General features: G+C 43.5%; 1 protein-coding gene, 1 long non-coding RNA gene and 1 other non-coding gene across 3 annotated transcripts in view; all 3 read right to left on the bottom strand.

Annotated features, from left to right (window-relative positions):
- RHEX (regulator of hemoglobinization and erythroid cell expansion) overlaps positions 1–25,196 on the bottom strand; it is a 64,735-nt gene that overhangs the window by 17,181 nt on the left and 22,358 nt on the right. The gene's annotated exons all lie outside the window — the stretch shown is intronic.
- Positions 9,756–9,841, bottom strand: LOC114675071 (small nucleolar RNA SNORD60). The gene has a single exon (XR_003726173.1). It is a non-coding gene; the product is annotated as a small nucleolar RNA SNORD60 (small nucleolar RNA).
- On the bottom strand, positions 12,737–21,143 carry LOC144341419 (uncharacterized). The gene is made up of 4 exons (XR_013418339.1): positions 21,014–21,143; positions 20,510–20,570; positions 20,271–20,363; positions 12,737–14,985 (listed from the first exon to the last, which is right to left on the bottom strand). It is a non-coding gene; the product is annotated as an uncharacterized LOC144341419 (long non-coding RNA).

The raw sequence follows: 25,196 nt of genomic DNA, 5'->3' as shown, positions 1-25,196 counted from the left end.
GTATTGAATATTTATTGAGCATGTTTTATGTGGCAGACACTTTTATATACATTAACTCATCCAATTCCCACAACCACCCCAGGAGGTAGATACTATTATTATTTTTTAATTAACATTTTTTAAGACACAGAAAGGCTACCTAATATACTCAAGATGACAAAAACAGTTCATCAGCCTTTGTGCTCAGGCAGGCAGGTGCTGGAGCCTGAGCTGTCAGCTGCTACATTAACAAAATGAAAGTATAGTTTTGGGCAAGGAGAAATCAAATTCATTCTTGTTTGCAAAATATATGATTTTATACCTAGAAATCCCAAAGGAATTCATTGCAAAACTAGAGGAATTAATGAGATTGCTCAGTAAAGTCCTGTAGATATAATAAATATTCTAAAATTACCAGCTATTCTTACTGTTATACTAGCAACAGACATAAAATAGAATGGGGAAAAATACCCTGAGATTTAGCAACTACAACAATAGAAATACCTAAAAATAATATTAATTATAAGAAAATTATTTTGAAGAAAATAAAAATTTATTGAGAGACATAAAAGACTTAAACTCATAAAAAGACGCTATTTCAGATTGAGAAGCTGTAACATTTAAAAATCAGTTTTAAAGTTAATTTATAGACTTAATACAATTCTAATAAAAATTATGGTGAGTTTTTTATAACTTGAGTTTACTCTAAAATGTATCTGGGAAAACATAAGAACAACCAAAAAGAGCGGAAACGTTTGAAAAGGAATTGTGGGCTGGGTGCAGTGGCTCACACCTGTAATCCCAGAACTTTGAGAGGCCGAGGAGGGTGGATCACCTGAGGTCAAGAGTTTGAGACCAGCCTGACCAATATGGTGAGACCCCATCTCTACTAAAACAATACAAAAATTAGCTGGGTGAGGTGGTGGGCATCTGTAATCCCAGCAACTCTGGAGGCCGAGGCAGGAGAATCGCTTGAACCTAGGAGACGGAGATTGCAGTGAGCCAAGTTTGTGCCACAGCACTCCAGACTAGGGGATACAGCAAGACTCCGTCTCAAAAAAAAAAAAAAGAAAAGAAAAGAAATTGTTGTAAGGTAGATTTCTGACTACCACTTTTTAAGAGAAGTGTAGATTTGAAAAAATGTGCTACTGTATACAGTAAATGTTATAAGAGTAGTCCACAAAGCAAGTGGAGGAAAGGAAATCATTATTTAACAAATATTGGCCCCAAGACAATGGTTTAGCTACCTGTAAGGAAAAAGAAAATAACTTAGGGCCGGGCGCGGTGGCTCAAGCCTGTAATCCCAGCACTTTGGGAGACCGAGACGGGCGGATCACGAGGTCAGGAGATCGAGACCAGCCTGGCTAACACAGTGAAACCCCGTCTCTACTAAAAAATACAAAAAACTAGCCGGGCGAGGTGGCGGGCGCCTGTAGTCCCAACTACTCGGGAGGCTGAGGCAGGAGAATGGCGTAGACCCGGGAGGTGGAGCTTGCAGTGAGCTGAGATCCGGCCACTGCACTCCAGCCTGGGCGACAGAGCGAGACTCCGTCTCAAAAAAAAAAAAAAAAAAAAAGAAAATAACTTAGATCAAAACCCTAGATAGCAAAATGAATTCCAAACGGATTAAGGAGGTAAATATTTTAAAATCAAGCCATTAAAATTAGAAGAAATTAGGATTGAATATTACTATATTTAAAATCTTTATTAAATCCCCAGATGAGAGAAAACTTTCTCAGTTTATATGCAATGGAAGAAATCACAAAGAAATACATGAAAAATAGATTTGGCTCTAAACTATTAGAACTTCACATGTTAACAAAATTTAAAGGCAAACAGAAAAAAAAAAAACAAAACCTGAAACAAGTAAGGCAAACCACAATTTTAAAGATTTTGCATCTTTGGTTTTTATAAATTGTTAAGAAAAACACTAGGACCCCCAAATAACAAATGGGTAAAGAGTGTAGAGCAGACAATTTGCAAACAATCCAGAACAGACTAAAGCTGTTATGCAAAAGAGCTCTGTACAGTGTCATTATAAAGGTGAAAAATGGGAAGCAATCTAAAGAAAAAAACAAAAACTGGAGAAATGAGGATTGAGGCTTTGAATGGAAGACCACGGGGTCATTTAAAATTACATTTAGGAAGAATTCATCTGGAGAAAGAAATCTGTTCTATGAAAATGTACAATGCAGTTGTATTTAGTTACATAAGATATAATCACAATTTTGTAAAACGTGAACATAAAGCCGGGCATGATGGCTCATACCTGTAATCCCAGCACTTTGGGAGGCTGAGGTGGGAGGATCACTTGAGCCCAGGAGTTAATAGAACATTGAGATGATCACCTGAATGTCTGAATTTCAATCAATCAAATATTTATCAAGTGGTCCATGCACATGGTCCTGTGTGAAATACTCTTGATGGCACGAAGAAGAAAAGGCCATTTGCACTTTCAAGAGCTCATTTGTACTTGGAAAATCAAGACATTAATATGTGAAAAGTCAAAAAGTGGAAGAGATGACACAGGTGAAGAATAATGAATTGTCAGAAGGAGTGGTATCAATAATGCATTATAGTTCAGAGGAAAAAGAGATCCCCAAGCGGTAGAATGTTCAGGGAAGAGTCACTGAGAGGAAATTATTTGAAGGACAGGTAATGGATGGATGGAAGGAGGGGAGAAAAGCAATCTAGCTAAAGGTGTCTTGCCAACCCTGGCTTTGGGGCAGCTTTAGTGGAATTGATTGTCTTCTAACAAAGTTGGATTTCTATTTGACCACACGTAAAGAGCATAATGTGGAAACAGCTGAGTATAATGCAAAGCGACCACACAAGTGAGTATAGGCAGCTGGTCAGGTGCAGAGACTTAGTGGCCAAATAGATTGTGTTTAGGACCTCAGTTCTGGCCTTCCTAGCTGTGAGTTGCTTTATTTTTCCAACTTCGGGGTTATATCTGTAAATGGGGATGGCACCTGTTTTATGGGTTTTTTTTTTTTTTTTTTTGAGACAAGGTCTTGCTCTGTTGCCCAGGTTGGAGCGTCCAGTGGTGCAAGCACAGGTCACTGTGGCCTCAACCTCCTGGGTTCAAGCAATCCTCCCACCTCAGCCTCCTGAGTAGTTGGGACCACAGGTGCATACCACCATGCCTGGCTTAAGGTTTTAATTTCGTAGTGACAGGATCTTGCCATGTTGCCCAGGCTGGTCTCAAACTCCTGGGCTCAAGCAATCCTCCTGTCTCAGCCTCCCAAAGTGCTGGGATTACAGGTGTGAGCCACCGTGCCTGGCCTGTTTCATGTTTTTAACTCAAACATGTCTTGTGTTTACCATGTATATGCCCGTATCATAAAAAACATTTTGCATCAATTATTTAATCCTCAGAATAACGACCTTATGAGGTAGATACTATTGTTCTCTCAATTTTACATATGAGAAAACCAGCTTCTAATCCCCCGTGAAGGGGACAGAATTCAGACACAGGTGGTTTGAGGCCAGAGCCTTCACCACATTGCATTCAGTATTGAAAATGCTGGCCAGGCATGGTGGCACACACGCATAATCACAATTAGAAAGGCAGGGGTGGGAGGTTGGCTTGAGCTCAGAAGCTTGAGACAAACCTGGGCAACACAGTGAGACCCCATTCTCCACAAAAAGAAAAAAAAAAAAGAAAATGCTCGGTAGAGAGCCTGGCATATATGGGTACCAGGGGATGATCCTTGGACCAGAACATTCAACTCAAAATTGTCTTAAATTTATAAACACACCTATTTCCATAAGGCCTTGTAAGAACACTGGGCCCACTCATGATTTTCAGGTGGGAGCAACACAATATACAAAACCACGAGGTCCTGCGACATCCCTGGTCCTAAACAATGCCTGTTCCTATGACTGTCAATGAGTCACTCACCAGGGAATAAAGAAGGTCAAAACGCCAGGCTGAGGGAAGGGAGGGATGGAGTCTGCCAAATATCATGGGGAAAAGGCCAACAGAGGGTTACAGGATCACCTTCATTCTCATATCAGAGAAATCTTGCCTGAATTCTCTTTGGCTCTGATCACCATGTCAGGGGCCTCACCCCAGGTGGTTATGAGGCTAGGGCTCATCTGGAATATGGCATGAGAGCTTAGATGAACATTCCAGCTCAACAACTTTATACATTCCTTGGGCACATTATTTCCTCTCCCTGAGCCTCACTTCCCCTGTCTATAAAATGAGAGGGGTGGGCTAAATCAATTTAGTTGCGACATTTTGTTATTTTATAATTTTTCTAAAATGGACTAAAAAGTGAGATTCAAATTAACGAGAAAGAGCAACTTTGAGCCTCAAGTAGATAAACCACATCTCCAGTCACACTTACTTCTAGGTGCAAGCACTGCCAATTTCTAGCAGGGAAGCAAGTCATCCAGAGTTTCTAATTAGTAATTTTGGGGAAAGCAGTTTTGCAGGAAACTATTAGAGATGAATGCAATGTGGATGCAACTTCGTTCCAAGACTAAATCAGCAAGAATACAAAAGGTTGCAAGCTACTCAAGCAGTATTCACAGATTCATTTTGCTAGTTCCCACAAAACTCCAGATGAACTGGAAGGGGTCAAATTATTCTGTTTCATCGATTGGCCTACTAAATTTTAGGAAAACTAGGCACCTTCTACAGATTATGCACCTTGTTGGCTGAGACTGCATATATTACACTCCACAATTCATAGCACAGTACTTAGAGACACGGAGGGGATAGGGGTGGAAAAAGCATTTCAATGTGTAACACTCTGTACACATTGCCATTAAGTCAATTCGCATATAATAAATGTTGTTTAACCTTGGGGGAGCCACTTAATGTCTCAGAGTCTCACTTTTCTCCTCTTTCAATTGGGCAGTCAAATGTCTCTTTATTTGACTTATTTTCCAGTTGAAGAAACTGAGGCAGCAAGGTGTTAAGGGACTTGACTGAATCGGTGAAAGAAAACCCTTCTGGAGAACTTTAGCGCAGAAGAGTTAGACCAGGCGTTTCTCCATCTCTCCAACCCAGGGAGGGTGGGGAGCTCAGAATTATTAGGAGGGCTACATGAGACCACGGAGACTTCCAGTACCATTCCTGCCTCCTTGTCGGAATTCAGGGCCAGTGCTGGCTTCATGGGCTTGCAACCCGTGCAGACGAGTAGGGCCCTGTGCTCACAAGGACCCATGATTGGCCTAATGCTTTGTGCCTGTCATCTTTAAATTCATAATAATTTTTGAGTAAGGGACCCCAGATTTTCATTTTGCATTGGGTTCCACCAATTATGTGACAGATCCTACTCAAGGCATTGAATTGGGTAGAATTGCCAATGCTCACAAAATAGGTCAACACACAGAACAAGAAGAAGGATTAGCCCATCCTTGGGTACCTGATACATGCTTCCCAGCACCGCATTGTCTGAGCCCCTCCCAGGTTGGAGAGATGGAGAAAGGCCTGATCTAACTCTTCTGTAATGAAATTTTCCAGAAGAGTTTTCTTTCACTGATTCAGTGAAGTCCCTTAACACCTTGGTGCCTTGGTTTCTTCAAATGGAAACTAAGGCTGTTAATAGCACTCACGTCTTTAGGGTTGTGAGGAGTAAATGGGCCAATCTGCATAAAACTCTTTTAACAGTCCCTGGCAGATAGTAAGCTCTATATAAGGGTCAACTGTTTCTGTTTTGTGCTGTTATTAGCTTTTCCTTGTCCAGATGCTCACATGGCCTTTTTCTTTGATGGTGCACATTCTCTGACCTCCATTCATAAAATTTTAAAACTCCCAGGCTGGCTCTCCTCCGTCCACACATACTAGTCTTTTGCTGCTCAGAATGTTTTCTCAGGGAAAACACTCCTATGGGATGTTTATGGGGGAGATAGGCTCTGAGATCTGGTTCCCATTTGACTTAAAAAGGAAACTTCACAGCTGCTATTGGTGGAGCACTGTACTGGCACTAAATGTACATTGTCTGAATCCACGTAGCAACCCTGTAAGGTGGGTGTTTTATGCCCATTTTACAGATGAGGAAGCTGGAAACTGAGGCTCACAAAAGGTGAGCAGAGTGAGGATTTGGAACTGGTTTTTGCTGGACCCAAAGTCCATGTACCTTCTGGCCAGATCCCTGATGGCTGCTGCTGCTAGTGCAGACAGATGCCTCAGGCACAAGAAATTCATGTCTATAAAGTGTAATCTTAGGCTCGCTGTAAGCTGGTTGCAGGCTGAATTCCACACCCTGGAATCTCAGCCCATAAACAGAGAATCCTCTCTAAAACTTCCACACGTACATGTTCGCAAACAAATGCACATTGCAAACTAATTTAAAATCCTGTCTCCACAGACAGTACTTACCCCAGGGCTACGAGCTCAGTCTGATCCTAGTCTGTGTTTCAGCGATGTCCTAACGGAAACATCTCCCCGACCCGAGTCCAGCCCCTACCCAGAAACTTCTGTGTCACTGAGGTCAGTCACAAGTGTTTCAACATTTCCAACAAGGCGGGGACGCTGCCACTCAGAAGATAGCAATCTCGCTCGTTGAGTACAGCAGGGTAAAGGGAGAGATGATGCCTGTCTCTTTTGGCCATGCTCTGCCCAGCTCCCTGGTACAGACAGTTTGTGTAGATGGAGATTAGTAATCTCTTTTTCTCCCTGTGGGCACCATTTAAATACCGCAAATACACACGCAGTCAGGTAGAGTGGAAAGGGCCCTAAAGGAGGAGTTAAGAGGCCTGAGATCAAGTCCCAGCTCTGGCACCAATGTGTCACATGAGCTCAGACAATTTGCTTTCCCCTAAAGGGACCCATGTTCTTCCTCTATAAAATGAAGAAGTAGGTCTCAGACATTAGCAGAGATCCCTTCCAACCTAGCTCATCTCTGAATCTATATGTGATGTAGTCAAAGATTAAGTGAGTAGGGGAAGTAGGGCAATAGATAAGAATAAATTTTTGAGGACAACTTCTTTGTCATTAAGCATCAAATGAGGCCAACCAAAAATGGCTGTTACAGTTTGTACGATAACAACAGGAAGGGAAGGAAGGCTGATTTCAGGCTCTTTGGGGGGGCTCTAAAACCCCAAAATAGAAACTTAAGAGGAAAGAAGAATGGGAGGAGGATAAAATGACCCAGATATAAAACAAACAAATAAAACAGACTTGTAGGCCTCTACGATGTCAGTCCCTTGCTGCGAACAAATTGCCTGGTGCAATTTGAGTAACAGCTTCTGAGTTAGATATAATCAGGTTTCAATCCTGGCTGCACCACTTGGTAGCTGGGTGACATGGGAAAAGTTAGTTAACCTCTCTGATTGTCAGTTTTTTCATCTGTAAAATTGGGTTAATAATAAATACCTGATATTTTTTAAATCTCATGAGGTTGTTTAAGGTTAAATAATATAAATAAGTAGGCAAAGCACTTAACAGAATATCCTTTCTGTAGTGAACAACAGATGGTATCTATTAACATTTTTTTTTTTTTTTGGAGATGGAGTCTCCCTCTGTTGCCCAGGCTGGAGTGCCATGGCGCGATCTCGGCTCACTGCAACCTCTGCCTCCTGGGTTCAAGCGATTCTCCTGCCTCAGCCTCCTGAGCAGCTGAGATTACAGGTGCGCACCACCATGCCTGGCTAATTTTTGTATTTGTGGTAGAGACGGGGTTTCGCCACGCTGGTCAGGGGCTGGTCTCGAACTCCTGACATCATGAGCCACCCGCCTCGGCCTCCCAAAGTGCTGGGATTACAGGCATGAGCCATGGCGCCCGGCCACTATTAACATTTTTATTCTCTAAATGTAAGTCAGAAAGCCACCCCTTGGGCTGAGTCCCTTTCAGTGTTTTATGACCCGTTGGTGTATCACAGCTCACTGTGGAATTACGTCTGTAGCTGCAGTTTGCTTCCCTTTGCAGAGTTCCTGTTAAAAACATGAAGCCCCTTTATCACTCATGATTTGAGGAAAGCAGAAGAACACTGGTAGCCATGTGGAGTGATTTCCTAACTGGGCTCTCCACCGGCTCTAGGTTTGCCCTGCCAGCGTCAATACACACTTCGCTCTGCTCCTGACTCAGCCATGGACACTAAGTAATCCATTCTAGCTACAGCTAACTGTGGGGTGATGCCAAGATGCTTGACTTGCTATTTCTATTATCCATTCACAGGAACCCAGTGTAGATATGGCAGCACCCAATGTTGCATAACATGCATGCAGCTCTAGCCTCTGTGTGGACCACTCTCGGACCAGAACCTTCCATCATGCTACTCCAAGATTCACAAGATCATAGGGTTGTTAAAGATCTTTGAACATGACGTATTTCAGTGTCATTTTAGAGATCCTCATTTGATTAAGGACAGTGATGGGGCATTTTTACCACATGTCAGAGATAATGATTCCTTTATTTAAGTTACACTTTCGTGCACACTCTTGCTAGGACTGCGTTGCAGCAATATGCTTCCATCTTTATAAGACACATCAGAGTTTATTAGAAAATCCACCTGACTTGAACTTCTGAGGCATTTATCCTCTCTGGACTACATTTTTCTTATATCTCATTATAAGAATTTTGGATTGGATCATTTCCAGCATCCTTTCTGCTCTAAAATCTCATGGTTTTGTGTATTACATGTCATCCACAACTCTGCTTTAAATAGCAAAGTCAGAATAATTGAAGTCTGTGCCTTATTCTCTGTTTCCCCACCAGCCGGGATTGTGCCTGTACCTAGCATGTGCTTGGTACATGTTTGTGGCATGGATAAATGAGTGATTTAAGGTGCTGTGTTACATATGCATGGTGTATACATGCATCATGTCCAGTCCTTACTACATGCAAACACTTGCTGATGATGAGAAGATAATTTGCTCAAAACGACTCTTCAGCCTGTAGTTCCAGCATTTTGGAAGGCCAAGGCAGACAGATGGCTTGAGCCCAGGAGTTTGAGACCAGCCTGGGCAACATACATATACAGACAAGATTTTGCTATGTTGTGTATATGCGTGTGTGTGTGTGTGTGTATTTTATATATATGTGTGTGTGTATATATATATAAATTTTGTGTGTGTGTGTATATATATGTGTGTGTGTATATATGTGTGTGTGTGTGTGTATATATATGTGTGTGTATATATATGTGTGTGTGTGTGTGTATATATATATAAATTAGCTGGATGTGGTGGCATGTGCCTGTAGTCCCAGCTACTCGGGAAGCTGAGGTGAAAAAATCGTTTGAGCCTGAGAGGCAGAGATTGCAGTGGGCCATGATCACTCCACTGCACTCCAACCTGGGTAACATAGTGAGGCCCTATTTCAAAAAGAAGGCACTTTGCCTGCTCCTGCTCAGAGGCTACTGGGAATGGATTCACGCTGATGCTTCCTACTGAGGTCTGGGTTCAGGGCTCCATCTGCCAAGCCCTGGGACATGTGGCCCCCTTATCTCTGCTTCGAGCTGACAGACTCCTGCCCCGAGGGTAACGTGCTAGGGGAGATCAAACAGTGATAAGTGAAGTTATAACATCTGTAACATCAACAGGAAGCTCTTTTTGATGGTTTATCACCCACTGGAAAAAGAACTTCTGATGGAGGTCGATAACACACTTTCACCTCCTACCCCACCCACTAGCCCATTTCGTAAGATAACAGCCTCCTTCCCAAGCCTCCCCACTCTGTGCATAGTCTCCTACATTTGTGGGACACAATGTTTCACAGAAAACACAGCTGCTGTCTATAGGATAACTGTTTTCTCTATTTTAAAGTAGGGAATGTTATGTCAACAGGATTGGGGATTTTTTTTTTCTTTTTTTGCCCAAGCCCCAGGCTTGCAAAATAATAATAAGACTGCATGTGCAGCTTTCATATGAGGTGTCAGAAATAGGATTGGGGAATTTTTGACAAGGGAGAAAAAACGCTACCCTCTATGCAATCACCCTGATACATTTTTGTGTAATGCCTTGTCTGCATACTTGCATTTAAAAGAATAGATTTCCACATTATAAGGAAGGATCATTTAAAACCCACCATTCTGGTTATGTCACCCTCTGCTCAGAATTCTCCAGTGGCTTCCCTTTGCAATTAGTATGAAACCCATGGTCCTGAACAAGGTCTATAAGGCTTGTCCCCTCTGATAGTCGTGTGCCCTTTCCACTGTATTTCTGCCACTTTGCTTTCTTTTCTGTCTTCACACTCTACCAGGCTTTCAGGATGTTTGCAAATGTGGGTGCCTCTGCATCCAAACAGTTTTCATAGTACTTGTAATGGCTGCTAAATATTGTGCCTTGCTGGCGGAGCGCGGAGGTTCAGGCCTGTAATCCCAGCACTTTGGGAGGCCAAGGAGGCAGATCACGAGGTCAGGAGTTTGAGACCAGCATGACCAACATGGTGAAACCCTGTCTCTACTAAAAATTCAAAAATTAGCCGGGCATGGTAGTCACACCTGTAATCCCAGCTACTCAGGAGGCTGAGGCAGGAGAATCGCTTGAACCTAGGAGGTGGAGGTTGCAGTGAGCCGAGATTGCACCACTGCACTCCAACCTGGGCGATAGAGAGAGACTCCATCTAAAAAAAAAAAAAAAAAAAAAAAAATACCTTGCTGATATAACCTTAAATTCCTAACCATTCCCAGGGTTTTACTATTGGTAACTACACTGTGATGGATACCTTTGTACATACTACTTTTCTGGTTTATTTTAGATTATTTCCTTAAAGTTCCAGGAGCAGATATTGAAGTTAAAGGAAACATCTTTACTCTTGCATCATATTGACCTTCCGCTTTCATTTCAAGTCCGTTTTACTACACCACTAGCAGCATTTGAGTGTATCTATTTCACTGCAACCTAGATAGCAATGAATTATCATTTTTCAATAATTATATCTCCACCAGTTTTTAAATATATTTTTAAAAATCTATTATTTGCAATAAAATATTTTACTATTTTTCAGCACCAGCCACTATATCAGCTGCTCTATATATACTTCTTTAATCCTCAGAACAACCTCACAAGGAATATATCATGAACACTATTTTAAGATGAAGAAACTCAAGACTGGGGAGGTTAACTTGCTCAATGTCACAGAGTTGTGCAAGTAGCAGAATCAGGATTTGAATTCAGATCATTTATTATTGTTATTATTACTTCAAAAGCCATTTGCTTTATGCAATATTTGTCTACCTTCTGCATCCCCCCAGCTATTTGGCTTTTTGCACAGTCAACATGTCATGGCTTAGGGTGCAGTCCAGCAGGTCTAGACAGAATGATGACATGGCTTCGTGTGTGTCTTTAGGACAGCATTCTATAGACAGTCGCTTCCTGCCCCCCAGGCACCTCTACCACCCTTCCCCTGCCTTTCAGAATAAACTTTTCATTGATTGAAGGCCTCACTCTATACACTGAAGTTTAACCCTAATGACAGGTGCATTAAAATGTCCACCTTACAGAGTTAAGATTCAAAGAACTCATATGAAGTACTCTGTTAACTAGAAAACACTACAAATATCAGGCTTCGTTATATAACTTTATTTTATTTTTTATTTTTTTTGGAGACAGGGTCTCACTCTGTTGCCCAGACTGGAGTGCAGTTGCATGATCATGGCTCACTGCAGCTTCAACCTCCTGGGCTCAAGCCATCCTCCTGTCTCAGCCTCCTGAGTAGCTGGGACTATAGGCCCAAGCCACCAAGCTTGGCTAATTTTTAATGTTTAAAAACATTTTTAAAATATTTTGTAGCTACAGGGTCTCACTATGTTGCGTAAGCTGGTCTCAAAGTCCTAGGTTCAAGGGATCCTCCTGTCTCGGCCTGCCAAAATGCTGGGATTACAGACATGAGCCACTGCACCCAGCCTGTTACGTAACTTTAAATATGGGTTAACTATCCCTTACCCAAGATGCTTATGACCAGAAATATTTCAGATTTGGTTGGCGGGGGAGGGTTGAATTTTGGAATATTTTCATATACATAATGAGATATCTTGGGGATGGAACCCAAGCCTAAACAGGAAATTCACTTACGTTTCTTATGCACCTTATATACATAGCCTGGAGGTAATTTTATGTAATATTTTGAACAATTTTGTGCATGAAACAAAGTCTGTGTACAGCAAAACCTCAGAAAGCAAAGGTGTCACTATCTCGGCACCCATGTGACCAATCTGGCTATTTGGCATCACCATCAATCATGGCTCTGAATTTACTTGCTACTGATAAGCAATGATTTTCTTCCACTTATTCACACATAAGTACTTAACAGAAAAAAATATAATGTGCCCTTAATACAGTGAAAAAACAATGTGTTCAGGGTAACTAAGCAACTACGTAGCATCCCTATAATACGTGTACCAGCTGTTAGACAACAGCAGCAACAAGCATCCCCAGGCTTTCAGTCTCCACTTACGATGTTGTAGCCTCAAGTTCCCAGGCTCAAGCAATCTTCCTGCCTCATGTGGCTAGGCCTACAGGCACTCACCACCATGCCCTGATAACTTCTGAATTTTTTTGTAGAGACAGGGTCTCACTATGTTAACCAAGCTGGTCTCGACCTCCTACCCTCAAGCCATCCTCCCTCCTTCCCATCCCAAAGTTCTGGGATTACAGATGTGAGCCACTGCACCCAGCCTCACCGTGTTCTTTATAGGCACTTTTTCTGCAGTATTAATGTCACTTGATGGTCACTATTATCACAATCACCTTGAATCAGAACCATTTCAGCTATTTCACCATTGGTCAATGAATGAACAACCGTAGACCCATGAATGTTAAAAAGTTCTTTGACATACACTTCTTCCTGCTTACTTACAGACTCTGAAGGTATATATTTTGCATATGTAAAGAGCTTAGACATCTTTTTTTTTTTCATTTGACATGAGGAATCCTTCCAAGTCATCACCTGTTCATCATCCTCACTGAACATAGTTGCAGACCAGAGTTCATGCCAGGCACGCACAGTTGTGTTTTTGTGTCGTTGTTTTCCAAGCCCTGGCAACAACCTCTTCTCATCATCGGCAAATGTTTGCATGTAGTAGGGACTGGACATGATGCATGTATACACCATGCATATGTAACACAGCACCTTAATTCACTCATTTATCCATGCCACAAACATGTATCGAGCACATGCTTGGTACAGGCACAATCCCAGCTCGTGGGGATACAGAGAATAAGACACAGACTTCAATAATTCTGACTTTGCTATTTAAAGCAGAATTGTGGATGACATGTAATACACAAAACCATGAGATTTTAGAGCAGAAAGGATGCTGGAAATGATCTAATAAAAAATTCTTATAATGAGGTGTAAGAAAAACGTAGTCCATATAAGCCATCCTTCAGCTAAATTTCTTTTGAAAACCTTCCACACCCACACCTCTGTTCACTGCTTCCAGGATGCTGTTCAAGAAAAATGTTTTTATATTTATTCTTTCCTGGTCTAAGGATATGCTGGTCACATGGCTGAATTAATGAAGTCACATTTGGGGGAAGTACATGGCATAAACATTTTTGATGAGAATTTCAGCTGGAAGACGAGCAGAACAGTTGTCGAAGAATAACAAAATCTTGCAGTTGTCATCCAGTCCAACTTCCCTGCAGTTGGCGTGAACCTCTGGTACAAAAGGTTTATGAAACCAAGCATAAAAGATGTCCCTGGGCTGGGTGCAGTGGCTCATGCTTGTAATCCCAGCACTTTGGGAGATCAAGGAGGGTGGATCACTTGAGCCCAGGAGTTTGAGACCAACCTGGGCAACATGGCAAAACCCCATCTTTACAAAAACATACAAAAATTAGCCGAGGGTGGTGGCATATGCCTGTGTATGCCTGTAGTCCTAACTACTTGGGAAGCTGAGGCGAGAGGATGGCTTGACCCCAGGAGTTCGAGGCTGCAGTGAGCTGTGATCATGCCACAGCACTCCAACCTGGGTGACAGAGCAAAATCCTGTCTCATTTAAAAAAAAAAAAAAAGACTCCCTTGTGATCCATGTTTTTCTGTTAGCATAATAATGGACTGGTAAGAAATTCACTTACAGAAAACAACAAGCTTTTGCCTCTCGCAGCAAGTGTACACTTATGCACGCCTGTTGCATTAGCACATCTAAGCACAGTTATCCTCTCCTTGGATCCTTAATTCCTATAAATACTGTCTCATCAGCTGTAGTCAGTGTCTTTCTGGGGCAATAATGCCAAGACAGTGATGTTTTGTCAGCATTAAAGACTTGTTCTGGCCGTGCACGGTGGCTCATGCCTGTAATCCTAGCACTTTGGGAGGCCGAGGCGGGTGGATCACTTGAGGTCAGGAGTTCAAAACCAGCCTGGCCAACATGGTGAAACCCTGTCTCTACTAAAAGTACAAAAATGTTAGCCAGGCGTAGTGGTGGGCACCTGTAATCCCAGCTACTGGGAGGCTGAGGCAGGAGAATTGCTTGAACCCAGAAGGTGGAGGTTGCAGTGAGCAGAGATCTCCCGCCTAGGCGACAGAGCGAGACTCTGTCTCAAAAAACAAAACAAAACAAAGACTTGTTCTGGCATCAGATTTCATCAGCCATGACCTTGGCAAACTCATCAATGAATTTCTCTGCTGCTTTATAACCAACAGATGCTTTGTCACCACAATTGTTTAAAAAATTAATGCTGTATCTTTACTTAAATTTCTGCCACAGCCTGTTGAATTTTCACAGGTCTCTTCAATTTTCAGTCCATCACAATAGATCTGTGCTTGTTTCATGGTCAGCATACCATTAATGGCATATGTCCACTGCTGATGATTCACTCTTTTCATACACAATTGAGGTCTTCATTTTTAGCTTTATGCAGTGTTTTTCTGTTTTTCATTAACTTCTGTTCATCACTTTCAGCACAGGACTCTAACAGTTTATTCTTGTTTCTTCATGTCATATATGTTGGCCATTCCAACACCATACTCTCCAGCAAGACGCTACACACTTACACTGCTGTCCGGTTCCTCCAGAAGCTTGATGTTCTGTGCTATAGATAAGCATGAATGCTTCCTCTTTTTCTTATCACTGTTACCCGTAGAGACATCTGCAGGCCTTCTGGACATTTTCAACAATATGTTTACACCACAGGCAGAGAATGAGCAAAAAAAAAAAAAAAAAAAAAACACACACAGTGAGTAATGCACACAATTTTGGCCCCCCATAGGGCATTGTGGGAACAGGCTGTTGGCATATCTGACCCTGTTATTACCCTTTGTGGGTGTGCCTGTGTGAAGGGAACCTGGGCACGTGCAGAAAAAATACATCACCGCTGAGGGAGCTGAGAAGGTCTTTTTCCTTTGGGAATGTTGAATAAACTGTATGTTCTGTGCCTACATTTTGACTGAGACCTGTCACATGAGGTCGAATCGAAGTTTTCTGCTTACGGCATCATGTTGGCACTCAAAAAGTTCCAGCTTTTGGAACATTTCAGATTTCAGATTTTCAGAGTAGAGATACCCAACCTGTAATAATATAAAGGAAATGGGGGATGACTCCTGAGTGCAGGGTTTCCTTTGGAAGTGATGGAAATGGCCTGAAATTGATTGTGGCGTACAATAATGGGTAGTTGCATAACTCTGTGAATACACTAAAAACCATGGAATTGTGCACTTTTAATTGGTGAATTGTATGGTATGTGAATTCTATCTCATAAGGCTGATATTAAAAAGAATCATATAAAACATTTGCTTTGCTACTATGGCCAGTATGCCATCCCTCCAAGTGACTCTGACGTTCATTCATTCATTCATTCATTCCACAGATATTTCTTGATAGTTCATTATACATGTGGCTCTGTGCTAAGCACTTGGGATACAGAGTTGAAGAAGATAGACACTGTCCCCATCCTCAGGCAACTGGAAACATAGACTTTAGATAAAAAATTGCACTGAAGTGTGATGAATTTTGTATTAGGGAAAGTTAAAAGGAGACAAGGAACATACAGCAGAGGGTCCCATCACAGTCTTTGGTCAGAGAAGGTCCCAGCTCTGATCTAGGGAGTGGAGGGAGGATTCTGGGCAGAGGAAAGGGCATAAAGTCCCATGAGAGAGAAAGTGCCCAGTGCATTTGAAAAACTGAGAGCCAGCCAAGATAGAAGGGAGCGGGTAAGAGGCAGTGAGGAATGACACAGCTGCAGAGGTGGGAATGGGCCGGACTACGGAGGCCCTTGTAGGCTGTGTTAAGGAGTTTGGATTTAACCAACAGACAATGGTAGCTAGTTGGTCAGTCAAAAGGAGGCAAGATCAAGTTCTTTTTAGAGGAACCCTCTGGTTGCAATGTGGAGGAGATAAACAGGCTGTTAAACAGATGTTTTAAATATGTAGGTGGTAGAAACGATAGAATTTGGTGATTGAACTTCTTTGAATGGAGATGGCAGGGAGAGAATCCCAGGGCGACTCATAGATTTCCAGCTTGGGCAAGTGGGTGGGTGGCGGCGAGACAGGGATTCATGGAGGAGCAGTGGGATACTTTCATTTCAGATGTGTTGAGTTTGAGAACACGGGGCCCAGTATGCATAGTGACAAAAACTCATACTCCGAAGCCCAACAGGCTCTGGCTGTGTGATCTTGGAGAAGTTACCTAAGCTGTCTGTGACTCTACTTTTTAGAGATGATAATAATAACAATAATAACAATAATAGCTTTCTGAAGTGCTGTCATGAGAATTGTGAGTTAATATATGTGAAATGCTTTCAATGTATCCGGCCCACTTAAAGACTATACAAATCTTTATAATCATCATCATGATTGTTGCTATGATATGCCCAAAATATGAGGTCCAGGAAACAGATGTATGCACCAGTCTGCTGCTGGCAATGTAGATTTTAGTGGCATCAGCAAGCAGATGGCATTTGAAGCCTTGGGGGTAGAGTGAGAGGGCAAAGGGCCAGGATAGACCCCTGAGGTGCTCCCACATCAGAGAGACAGGTGGAGCCTGACAAGGAGATCCTAAAGGCCTGGTAAAGACACAGGAGGAGCCAGGCATGGTGGCTCATGTCTGTAATCTCAGCACTTTGGGAGGCTAAGGCAGGTGGATTGCTTGAATCCAGGAGTTTGTGACCAGCCTGGGGAATATGGCGAAACCCTCTCTCTACCAAAAATACAAAAATTAGCTGCCCATGGTAGAGCACGCTTATAGCCCCAGCTACTTGGGGGGTTGAGGCATGGTGGGAGGGATTGCTTGAGCCCAGAAGGTTGAGGTTGCCGTGAGCTGTGATCACACCACTGTACTCCAGCCTGGGTGACAAAGCGAGACCCTGCCACCAAAAAAAAAAAAAAAAAAAAAAAAGACACAGGAGGAATGCTGTGGGTGTATACAAATGCTGAATACAGATGCTGAGCCATGAGGAGCATTCATGAAATGTTAGGGCTTCTGGTTGTCACCCTACTTTCCTTGGGCAGTCAAGACCACCTCCAGTTGTGGTGTTTCCAGGGGACATGTTGAAATTCAGTAAATTGACTTTTTAATATCTATGCCCAGAAACATATTTTCAGAGTATATTAGGGGAGTATGGTATTTTTACAAACCTGAAATACATCCTGGTTTTTTGTTTTGTTTTGTTTTTGAGACGGAGTCCCACTGTGTTGCCCAGGCTGGAGTGCAGTGGCGTGATCTTGGCTCACTGCAACCTCTGCCTCCCGGGTTCAAGCTATTCTCCTGCTTCAGCCTCCCTAGTAGCTGAGATTACAGGCTCTTACTACCACGTCTGGCTAATTTTTTGTATTTTTAGTAGAGATAGGGTTTCACCGTGTTAGCCAGGATGCTCTCGATCTCCTGATCTTGTGATCAGGTAGCCTCAGCCTCCCAAAGTGCTGGGATTAGAGGCGTGAGCCACTGCGCCTGGCCCATTCTCTTGTAAAAACAAAACTCTTCTTGGAATATGGTCCATGTTTCTACATTCATCAGTTTTGTATGTTTGGACCTTTGTACATTGAATTTGTCCTTTCCTCCTTCTGGGCTAGATTTTCTTCCACTGTTTTGTGCCAGTTTTAAATTCCCACCTAGATCATCAGCTCCTTAAGGAAATGAAAAATTAGGGACAGCATGAAATATTTATTTGTTGAGTTCCTGTTTATGAGGATCTGTTGCTAAATGGTACCTGAGACAGGTTCTAAAAAAAGAAAAAGGTATTAACTCATAATGGCTTCTTCCATCTAATGATGGCAAAATGGCAACTGATTTAGTTCAATTGACCAATGGGAAATAATCCTTTATAACATAAGCAGTTATAATCAATTTAATAAGTTGTTCATTTTTTACACTTTTTACTTTTTCTTTTCTTTTCTTTTTTTTTTTTTTTTTGAGTTGGTGGTCAGGGGGCATCTCACTTTGCTCCCGAGGCTGGAGCGCAGTGGCATGATCATAGCTCACTGCAGTCTCGGCCTCCTGGGCTCAAGGGATCCTCCTGCCTCAGCTTCCCTAGTAGCTAGGACCACAGGCATGCACCACCAGGCCTGCCTACTTATTATTTTTTTGTAGAGACGTGGTCTCGCCATGTTGCCCAGACTGGTCTTGAACTCCTGGCCTTAAGTGATCCTCTCACCTTGTCCTTCCAAAGCGTTGGGATGACAAATGTGACTCACTGCTCAACGCCTTTTTTTTTTCCTTTTTTTTTTTTTTTTTTTGGCATGTTTGACAGCATCTTATAGTTTACAGAATATTATCATATAATATCATCAGTATGGTGGCTAATATTGAGCATCAACTTGATTGGATTGAAGGACACAAAGTATTTTTCCTGGGTATGTCTGTGAGGATGTTGCCAAAGGAGATTAACATTTGAGCCAGTGGACTGGGAGAGGCAGACTCACCCTCAATCTGAGTAGACACCAGCTAATCTGCTGCCAGCGTGGCTAGGATAAAAGCAGGCAGAGGAACCGTGAAGGACTAGACTGTCCTGAGTCTTCCATCCTTCATCTTTCTCTGGTGCTGGATTCTTCCTGCCCTTGAGTATCAGACTCCAAGTTCTTCAACTTTTGGACTCTTGGACTTGTACCAGTGGTGTGCCAGGGGCTCTCGGACCTTCAACCACAGACTGAAGGCTGCACTGTCAGCTTCCCTGCTTATGAGGTTTTGGGGCTCCGACTGACTTCCTTGTTCCATAGTGAAACTTCACCTTGTGATGGTGTGAGCCAATACTCCTTAATAAACTCCCCTTTATATATACGTCTATCTTATTAGTTCTGTCCCTCTAAAGAACCCTGACTAATAAAATCAGCCAGTACCTATCAATGTCATTATTATTTCCATTTTACAGGTGAGAAAGCCTGGACTCACAGAAATTAGTTACCTTGCCAAGTGTGGTACACAGTTGGGCCAAGACTGATGGCTGATAGGACAGGGGTGAACCAGTGGTGGGGAGGGCAATCTGGCATTCAAGGGGTGCATTGTCTATGGAGGATTTAAAAATAATAAAATCAACTAAAGGCAGTCTGCTTTTTATGATCACCAGGCACCAGCAATTCTAAATTTCAGTGATAAAATACTCCTCCTCAGTGGACACGAGAAGCTGGCTTCTCCTATTCCCCAGTACAGTAGAAACATTAAGAGAGCAAGCGAGCCTCATTTCCAGATATATGGGTGATTTCTCTCAGGACTGTGCAAAGCATTTCATGTTCCAAGTCCCTGCCTTTGTTAAAACATAGATGTATTTTTTTTTCTTTGGGGATGTTCAGAGCTTTCCAGAATTATGCTTTCCCAGGAGAGATAACAACAGTCACGTAGCCAAATGTCTAGCAGTGCTTCTGCCTACTGAACAGAATTTCCTGAGAATCTTCTGGAAAAGCAGCACCTGGTTTCTCATTCTGCAAAATGCACTCAGCAGCTCCTCTGAGAGAAGCGTGTATATAGGGGGATGGCAGGAGAGAAAGGCAGTTCTCCCTGCCAGGTGGGTGACGGGCAGGGGTATGGACCCTTCTACTGAGGGTGAGCTGGTAGAATTTCTCTCAATGCTTAAGACCGAGAAGTTTATCATTCCCCTGACCCCCTGGCTTTAGCTGGAAATGTCCAGAATTCCCCCATCCTAACTGAGAAGGGCAGTTGCTTGCCCAAAACCCATAGAGACTAATTCTGTAGTGAAGAGTCCCTCAGCTGCTAGGGTGACCAGCAGCCCAGGCCTGAGGGCTTTCCTGGAACCTGAAACTTTCAATGCTAAAACTAGGATGGTCCCAGGTCAGCCAGGAGGGTTGGTCACTCTTCTAGTTGCTGAGATTTTGAAATCAATGTTTAGTGTTCATTCTACTGTTATTGGAATTGCCTTGAGCCCTGGCTTGGGACATTGAGGGCCTGGGCAGTATCTTTATTTTAGATATCTACAGAAGCCAGAATAAAGGCAAGCTTACCTGTGAAGCCCAGGAAGATCCTGCAGTAGGTTTTCTCAGCAGCAGTGTGATGGACATTTGGGGCTGGATAACGCTTTTTTGTGGGGCTCTGTCCTGTGCGTTGAAAGATATTTAGCAGCATTACTGCCCTCTATGCATTAGATGCCAGTAGCATTTTCCCCACCCAGGTGTGACAATCAAAACACACCTTTAGGAATTGCAAATATTCACTGGGATGGGGGTAAGGGTGGCAAACTTACCCCCAGGTGGGAAGTACTGCCCAAGAGAGACATGTCTTGCTACCTCATTAAGCATTTAGAGCTGTTGAACACAAATCAAGGCAGTCAGAAAGCGCATCCTGGCTTCAGGCTGGGCATAACCATCCTATTTGCCACATAAAAGTCTAGTGGCTGCTCTGCACCCTTTCTGGATAGAAGCAGAGTTAGTTTGGTCATGGGGGCCCCCATGGGACAGTGTTGCCCAGACAGGTACCCCTTTAAACCAGTTCTTCCCACAGGGGTGTCACAAAGAATACTTCTTGTCCTATGGGATGCCCCCTGGGGAAATAAAAGGGAATTCGAAAAATACTATATGGACATTCACAAAGTACCTCATACAATGAACGCTTTGAGAAGTGCTGAAATAAAGAAACCTGTTTAAAATTTCCACCAAGTTTTATGCCGAGGTCAACCTATCCATTAAGGTTTACATATAATTGGCTCACTCCCTTGAACTGTGGCGTCTTTAGATACTCTGGGACCCACCCTGAGATTCTGAGAATTTCCAGAGGGTGTATCTTCTCAAGGTCACTTCGACTCTGAGTTCAGCTTCCCCTTAAATTCTCCAGCTCATTCATAGTGCACCTCTTGCCACTTCTGCCTTATTTCTGCTCTATGCTGATAGAGTTGTGGATTTCAGTCCCCTCTTCATGAATTTCCTTTCCCCAAAATACCCTATAAGGCATGTCTGTGTTCAGTGGCTTTACTAAGGTTTGTGGTGGTGAAAGCCTTTTACATCGCCATGATTTTAGCCCCTTTTCCCCCTCAAAACTTTCCTTTTATTTCCCTCACCCCCTCCACCTCACCCCAACTCAACTCTTCTCACTTTATTGTACAAAACAACTTTGTTTTCCTCTCCGTATTTGGTCTTGAAGCTACTTTTACATTTTCAAAGCCTTGTTAACAGGTAGCCATATAATTCGTCGTCCAAACTATGACACTTTTGAGAGTGAAAGTGGGCCTAGTAATAACTTCGCTGGCCGACAGATGTACAGCAGAAAAGTCCTAAGCAATCAGGTCACATGGGCTGTCTGCCCTGCACTTGCAGGTTATCAACACAGAAAAGGTGCAGAAGCACAGAAATGTTAGTTTCCTTTCTACCTTCTCCTCCCGTCTCCAGTCCCCGTAAGTGGAATGGAACCACGGAGTACGTATTTTCTTATCGATGTGAACCATTCCACCCTCCTTAGAAGACAAAAGTAGCTGTCATCTGTTGCAGGTGCAACTGGCTGGGGGTGGCGTCACAGATGGTAAAAGAATTTACCAAGACAGTAGTGAGTTAAAGAAAGCAAGCTCATTACAGGGAGAATATGTTGCAAGGAGGCAATGGGCAGCACAGCAGAGAAGGGGCTGTCCGCAAAGAGGCAGGGACTGGAGGGAGGTTTTCTAGGGTTGTACTGGAGGGGCTATGTGCAGAATGAGGTCGTGCTGTTGGGGCTATGTGTAGCGCGAGGTATTTGGGAACAGGATGTCGTGCCAGTGGGTTGTCAGTGATTAGCTGTCCGGCAGAACAATTGCTCTCCCCACCTGAGGCCCCCTCCAGGTTGCTGCTCACTTATCTTATTAGGAATCCACATCATCAGCTTTGGTTTTAAATGAAAATTTCTTCTTCTACATTATCCTTTGCTTATTCATCATTTCCCAAACTCATTTGATCATAGGTCTCATTTAATCTCTCTATCCCTACCCCCATTAATATCTCTCATAACGTCTCTCATAACTAGAAAAATACGCTTTGGGAAACTTTGAGCTCAGAGCTAGAAAGAACTATCTACATTGCCACTAAAATCTCCTTGGATGAAGACAGGATTAGGGTGGAGAGACCAGGAATCATGTTCTAGAGTCCCCTGTGGAACCAGAATAAAATCTGATGCCTCTGACAGACTGAATGGATCCCTCTTGGCCCAGATTCCCCAGAAAAACTTTAAGTTTCCCTGGCTTTGATGAGATAGGAGGTTAGACAAGCCTCAGTACCCCCTCTTTTTTTTTTTTTTTTTTTTTTTTGAGACGGAGTCTTGCTCTGTCGCCCAGGCTGGAGTGCAGTAGCCGGATCTCGGCTCACTGCAAGCTCCCTCCGCCTTGCAGGCTTATGCCATTCTCCTGCCTCAGCCTCCCGAGTAGCTGGGAGTACAGGCGCCCACCACCTTGCCCGGCTAGTTTTTTGTATTTTTTAGTAGGGACGGGGTTTCACCGTGTTGGCCAGGATGGTCTCGATCTCCTGACCTCGTGATCCGCCCGTCTCAGCCTCCCAAAGTGCTGGGATTACAGGCTTGAGCCACCGCGCCCAGCCAGTACCCCCTCTTTTTGTTGTTACCAGGCTTTCTAAGAGATAAACAGAAACCAACACCTGAAAAACAAAGACTGGAAGATCCTTCCATGGACTTCAGCAGATCACCTGACACCATGGCCAGACTCCACTCCCTTATCACAGGTTCACCATGAAAACTGAGCGGCCTGACAAAGAATTCCATCCTGTCCTGATAACTGACCACCAACCACTGACGGGCTCTGACTGGTTTACAGAGATTAAGCGCAAAATGGCTTTGTGCCTTATGTTTCACCTTTTGACATACAGTGCCTAAATTTACTGTATTTTAACACTGTCTCTACAAACATGGGTCCTATGTAACATATATGTTTATCCACTACACATGCATTAGGACCCCTCATAAATATTTATAAGATTGTCCTATAACCTACTGAATATGTATGTACAGCCAATCTCACTAGGCATAAATCTCAGCCTCTTCCTTCTGTCTCTGAAGTGTCTGCTTTCAGTTTCAGCCAGAGGCTTCACTTCCCTGTCTGCAGGTTGTAACCCTTTTTTTTTGAGATAGAGTCTGGCTCTTGTTGCCCAGGCTGGAGTGCAGTGGTGCAATCTTGGCTCACTGTAACCTTGACCTCCCAGGTTCAAGCGATTCCCCTTTCTCAGCCTCCCAAGTAGCTGGGGTTACAGGAGCATGTCACCATGCCCGGCTTAGTTTTGTATTTTTAGTAGAGACAGGGTTTCATCATGTTGGTCAGGCTGGTCGCAAACTCCTGGCCTCAAGTGATCCGTCCACCTCGGCCTCCCAAAATGCTGGGATTACAGGCATGAGCCACTGAGCCCGGCCCAGGTTGTAACCCTTTACAAGAAAGAAAGTTCTCCTTTTTTAAAATTTACAGATATCAATAATTTTAAGTAGACACCCCTATAAATTAGGGGAATATCTAGTTAGCAGATAAGAGATTTGCAGATAAGAGCAACAAGATTGTAGAGAGTGGTAGAACCAGAGGCATATGCCTCTAAAGACCAGGGCTCTGGATGGATTCTCCATGGAATATGCTGGGAAACACTGTCTCCAGTCACTGATTCCCAAACTCAGGTACTGATTTGAATGAGAATCTTCAGAAATCCCTGGAGGGACCAAAGGTGCTGAACATATCCAGCCAGCAGTCTTCCAGGGCCCTGTGTGTCGTGGCAGTCTAAACGGTGGTTCTTCTTTTTGGTCCCTTTGGTCCTGAGGCCTAGCCCAGTCCTGGCTAAAGCAGATACAGGCCACTAAAAAACCGAAACACCGATGGTTGGGTCCCCACTGCCTTCTGCACCCCTTCTGTGCAATGTCCCATGCTCCCCACCCTATCACCAAGACCAGGCCAAGCTGAGGGTACAGGGCAAGCAGCTGCCCATTCTGAGACCACATGTGGATGTAGAGGCGTGTTCCCAACATGCTGGTCCTGGCGAGAGGCCTAAGACTTGTTGAGTCCCGGATCCCTGTTGTCCCACAGGCAGGACTTGCCTGTCCCTATCCTCTCACCACCTCTAACTATCAAGCCCATTAGACTTCTCCCTAGGTGGAAGAAGATGAAAGAAGAGGTGGGGTTGCCAGAGCAAGACTCAAGGTAGAAGGCTTCTGGCCTTGTTAATCTTTGACCAGCCTCCCCAGGCACCTTTCCCACTGCCACCACTGGTCCAGTCTATGGGGTCCCTGCCATCCAGAGACTGACCTCAATATGGATTTCTCTCTTCTGCCTGGCGTCCTGCCTTCTAGCTGTCTCCAGAGAAGCATGCAAGTCCTTTTGTTTTGAGGGTTTAACCACTGGGCATTCCTGCATTACTACCTTCTCTACTTCCGCTCTCGCCCCTACAGTCTGGCTCAATACAGAAAAATCTTTTCAAAACACAAGCCATGCTGGAAACTTTCCATTTTCCAAGCCCCCTCCTAATAGTGAAGAACCCTGACTCCCTCCACATCGTTGCTCTGACCCCTGCGATCCCCCAGCTCCACTCCAGACACATTCACCTCCTCGCTTTTCTTTGACCATGCCAGGTACCCGTCTACCTCCGGGCCTTTGCACTGCCTTTCCTCCTGTCTGAAATACTCTTTCCCTATTTATCATCAGGTGTCACATTCTTACCTTTTTTTTAGGTCAGATGTCAGTGAGACCTTCCCTGAACACCTGATACAAACTAGCAACCCACTCTCACCTCTTACAAGGAAGTGTAGGGTAGAGAATGCTTGCTTTATTTCCCCATAGCACATCCCACCATCTGACATTTTGTGTGTTTGTGTGTTTCTTTGTTCATTCTAGAAGGTAAGCTCTGTGAGGACAAGGCTTTGTCTGTTGGGTTCACTGCTATATTCCCAGGACCTAGATCATGGAAGTGCTTAATGAGTATTTGTGAATG

This window comes from Macaca mulatta, chromosome 1 (genome assembly GCF_049350105.2).
Source record: "Macaca mulatta isolate MMU2019108-1 chromosome 1, T2T-MMU8v2.0, whole genome shotgun sequence".
NCBI lineage: Eukaryota > Metazoa > Chordata > Mammalia > Primates > Cercopithecidae > Macaca > Macaca mulatta.
The sequence above is the reverse complement of the archived record's forward strand: the minus strand, read 5'-3'. Positions and strand labels throughout refer to the sequence as shown.